The following is a 4,920-nucleotide window of genomic DNA, read 5'->3' on the forward strand; positions in this document are numbered from 1 at the left end:
TTTCTGACACTGAGATGAATTTAGAAAGCATCTCTTCAAGGTTTGGTTTCTTCTCTTGTTGATAAGGTGGCTGTTGAAAACCCTGAGGATTTTGTGGCTTTTGATTCCCTTGACCACCCCAGGAGAAATTTGGGTGGTTCCTCCAACCTGCATTATAAGTATTACTATATGGGTTATTTTGAGATCGGAAGTTATTGTTACCCATATAGTTGACTTGTTCTTCTTCAGTTGTAGGATTGAAGGACTGGTATTCTGTATGCACACCTCCGATACTTGAGTTACACTTTATTACTGGATGTACCTGCGTAGAACCAAGTAAACTGTCAATCTTTTTATTGAGAAGTTCTACCTTATTAGAGAGCATGGTGACTGAATCAATGTTATAAACGCCGGTTGTTTTTGTTGGCTTTGTCCTCATAACTTGCCACTGATAGTTATTCAATGACATCTCCTCTATAAATTCAGAGGCATCTTCCGGTGTTTTATTGTTGATGGCTCCGCCAGTAGCTGCGTCAACCATTTGTCGAGTCGAGGGATTCAGGCCATTGTGGAATGTTTGTACTTGAAACCAAAGCGGTAACCCAAGGTGAGAGCACCTTCTCAGTAAGTCCTTGTATCTCTCCCATGCATCATAAAGTGTTTCTAAATCCATCTGGACAAAAGAAGAGATATCATTACGTAATTTAGCCGTTTTAGCCGGCAGAAAATATTTTAGTAAAAATTTCTCGGTCATTTGTTCCCAAGTAGTGATAAACCCTCGTGGTAACGAGTTCAACTACTGTTTAGCTTTGTTTCTCAGTGAAAAGGGAAATAACCAAAGATGAATGACATCATCAGAAATGCCATTGATTTTGAATATATCACAAAATTCCAGGAAATTTGCTAAGTGAGTGTTGGGATCTTCATCCTGCAAACCATCAAACTAAACAAACTACTGTATCATTTGAATAGTGTTAGGTTTTAATTCAAAAGTATTTGCAGCTACAGCAGGTCTAACTATGCTAGATTCAGTTCCTGTTAAAGAAGGTTTAGCATAATCATACATAGTACGTGGAGCAGGATTTTGATTAGCAGCAATTGCTGGAGGTAGCTGATTGCCTTGGTTTTCAGCCATCTCGTCGGTTGGGGGTTAAGTATCATCTTCTCGCTCGTTCTCCATGTATTGTAAGCTACGCCTTATTTCTCTTTGATTTTTGTGAATTGTACGACCGATTTCTTCGTCAAAAAGTAATGGTCCTGACGGGTTTCTTCTAGTCATAAACTATAAAAATTTGTCAAGAGAGAGAAAAAGTAAATTAATAAATAATAAAATAAAATAAAATTGCAAGAAAAATAAATGGATAAAGTAATAAAAATTTATTGTTCCTAATATTTCAGATCCCCGGCAACGGCGCCAAAAACTTGATCGCGTGATTCGTAACAACTAATAAATATTTATAATGAAAATCAAACCTAGACTAACTATTATCACGACGAAAAGGCAAGCGCGTCTATCAAACAATAGTATAGTAATGGCAAGACCGGGATATCGTACCCAAGGGAACCAAAAGTACTAGTAATAACTATCTTTTTATTATCTAGCCTAAGAATAAAATGGTTTGTTTATTAAACTAATTATCCAAACTAATTAACTAATTTAATTAAAGCAAAGAGAAAATTTGGAAAAAGACATGAAGAAAAGCAATTGATAAAGACGACACCCAAGGAGGAATCCACCTAGATTTCACTTGTTATCTGACTCTGAACCGGACGATTTATTCACTTGACTTGATCCGTGAGATTCCCTAACCTATGTTATTATCCATTTCGAGACTAATAACATCTAACCCTCAGTTGAATTAATCGAAATTTCTTTCTTAATTAAAACCTCTAGGGAAGTAGTAAATCACTCTATGGACTCCCAAATTAGGTTTCACCCTAATCCGACAAAATCTTGTAACCCTATTTCTAGGCATTCGATTAACTCCTCTTAATTATGCCAAATCTACTCTTAGACAGGATATATTCCTCCTCTGCATAAGCACATCAAATCATGAATTAATACTAGGAATATTAGCTCAAGCATTAAGAACACATAATTAAGAACAAATCAAGTATTTATCATACGGTTCAGATAATAATAACAAGATCCATCATAGGTTTTATCCCCCTTAGGTATCTAAGGGGTTTAGTTCATAATAAAATAGGAGTACATCTCAAATGTATAAAAATAACAAAACATGAAGAAAACTCTAAAACCCCTGAAGGAATTCTGAGAGAGATCTTCAGTCTTGGAGTAGCTCCGGCTTTTGGGATGGATTCTGTAACACCCTGAATTTGGGCCTAGAAGTATTGGACCTTGAGTATGGGCCCGTAAGGAGGTTGTATTTAGGTATTTGATTGTGCAATGAAATGACACAATTAAATGTCTGCTTTAGTGGTTAATGGCCTTGAGAAGTGTTGGAGAAATCTTGGGTTCAAACCTGGGCTTTAGCAAAAATTTTGGTATTAAGTGAAAAAAAACTTGGATGCTTGGATGAGGGCCTTTTAAATTATTGTGTTAAATAAATGACACAATGAGCAATGTGGTCTAGTGGAAGTGGCGTAATTAAGGTTGTATGGGAACTTGGGTTCAAGCCTTGGCTTTTGCAATTTATTCTGTTTTTTTTTTAAGGGAACCTGGACTTTGGCCTTTAGACCTTATAATTAATTGGGGATAAAATATGACACAAAAAGAGCCTGTGGTGAAGTGGCAAGGTGGCCTCATAAAGTTAGCAAGGAGGTCCAGGGTTCGAAACTCATGGCAATCAAAGAGAATTTATTTTGCTAACAGGGGGCGGCAAGAGTTGGTGTTGAATTTAAACTATGATGTTGGAAGGATCCCACATCAGGAAGCTAACATAAGAGTGGATGCGAAGCTGGCTTTAAATAGAGAGAACCATGAGGAGAGTAAAGGTACCTTTCTTGGCTGATCCCTTTCGCTGTATGCCGTGCTCGTTTGGGTTGGGCGTTGGCTAAAAGTGTTCAGAGTGTGGATTAACTCCAGTCTCCTATCAGGTGTGTATTTCTCACTACTCTAGCTGTAGGATGGCTACTTCGGGCCGCGATGGGCCGAAAAGGGCCATATGGGCCCAATGGGCCTACGGGTCCAAATGAATAAGTTTGTTTGATTGTGTAGTAAATATTGGACTAGGCTAGGTGAATCTCATATTTGTGGCTAGATTTGGGCTAAAAGGGCCACACGAGCGTGTGGGCCCATTTGGGCCGAGAATAGGCTTTAGGCCCATTCGTATTGTTATCCCTGTTTAGAATACTTTAGTTTACCAAATTACTAAAATGTCCTCAATTTGTAAAATTACCAAAGTACCCTCGATTTACAGAATTATCGTTTTACCCTCGATTTACAGAATTACTATTTTACCCTAGATTTATAGAATTACCATTTTACCCTCAATTTACAGAATTACCGTTTTACCCTCGATTTACAGAATTATCGTTTTACCCTCGATTTACAAAATTACTAAAATACCTTTGGTTTGTGAAATTACCGAAATACCCTCAATTTGTAAAATTACCAAAATACCACTGGTTTGTGAAATTACCGAAATACCCTCAATTTGTAAAATTACCAAAATACACCTGATTTACAAAATTACGTAAATACCCTTAACTTTCTAAAAATTATAGAAATACCATTGGTTTACAAAATTACTGAAATACCCTTGGTTTGAAGATTTACCAAAACACCCTTGTAGGATGAAATGACTAAAATACCCCTAATAGGTAAAAAGACCGTAAAGCCCCTGTAGAGTAAAGTGACCGTAATACCTCTGTATGGTAAAATGACGAATATGCCCTTATGTTCCGTATGACTGATGTGCTTAGGATTTACATATATTGATATTGGATTAGTTAAGTTTGGGTGATAGGTGGTGGTTATCGTAGGTGATTGATTTTGGAAACGTTTCAACTTCAACCCATAACAGGTGTGTAATAACCCTCGTAGTAGCTTAGATTAATATTCGCCGAAAAGCTGAAATGCTAAAATTCCGGCATTTTGGGAACTTGTGATTTTGCCTTTGCTTAAAGATGCGATAGATACGATATGATCGGTGTTTGGATCGATGGAGCAGGTAAGAGCGCAATTTTGTACACGATGGTAAGTTGGGCCTCAATGGGTTGGAATCGTGCCCAATGAGCTTTCGGGCCCATTTGGGTAAAACTGATAGAAAATGGAATCTGGAAAAGTTTTATGCTAACACGGTTAGTACTGTTGTAAAATTTGGATTAAGCAGGGTTAGTGGGCTAAACCAGCATTCGTAGGGCCCATTAGGGGTTTTGGGCCCAAAAGCCCGAATTTGATAAAGTGGGTTAAAGATCATTATTTAAACACTCGGAAATATTGATAATTGTTAATGAACATGGAAAACCTTGATATTTGGTAAAATTACGAAATTACCCTTATAATATGAAAAATGATTGTTTTGCCCTTGTGGGCAAATGACTGACTTGGACTGTGTGGTTGATGGATTTGATTGTGAATATATGTTGGTGATATGAATGACTTGGCTGTGATTGTTTGATTCAAATATGGACATGACATTCTGCATACATGACATGTTGCATGGGTTGGGTTTTATAAATGGAGGAAGTGCTAAAAAGGCTATGCCCCAGTTTACCGAAAAGGGTTTTGCCCCAGTTTATCAAAAAGGGCTTTGCCCCAGTTATTAAAAGAGGCTAGGCCTCCAGTTATATGATAAAGCAGCTATGCTGCCAGTGGAGAGTTTGGTTGGGTGGGTTGTGTAACACCCCAATCCCGTATCTATCGCCGGAATAGGTAAAGGGGCATTACCAGACTTGAAACTCATATCAGAACCGTAAAAATTTTGAATTTTTCTTTTTTTTTTTTTGAACATTCCTTTAGATAAATACTAAAGACAG

At 37.4% G+C, this 4,920-nt stretch overlaps 1 non-coding gene across 1 annotated transcript; it reads left to right on the forward strand.

Annotated features, from left to right (window-relative positions):
- Window positions 1–578: 578 nt before the first annotated feature.
- LOC128285065 (small nucleolar RNA R71) lies at window positions 579–685 on the forward strand. Its single transcript, XR_008275480.1, has one exon. It is a non-coding gene; the product is annotated as a small nucleolar RNA R71 (small nucleolar RNA).
- Window positions 686–4,920: the final 4,235 nt, after the last annotated feature.

The sequence above is a fragment of the Gossypium arboreum genome, chromosome 11 (genome assembly GCF_025698485.1).
Source record: "Gossypium arboreum isolate Shixiya-1 chromosome 11, ASM2569848v2, whole genome shotgun sequence".
Classification (NCBI taxonomy): domain Eukaryota; kingdom Viridiplantae; phylum Streptophyta; class Magnoliopsida; order Malvales; family Malvaceae; genus Gossypium; species Gossypium arboreum.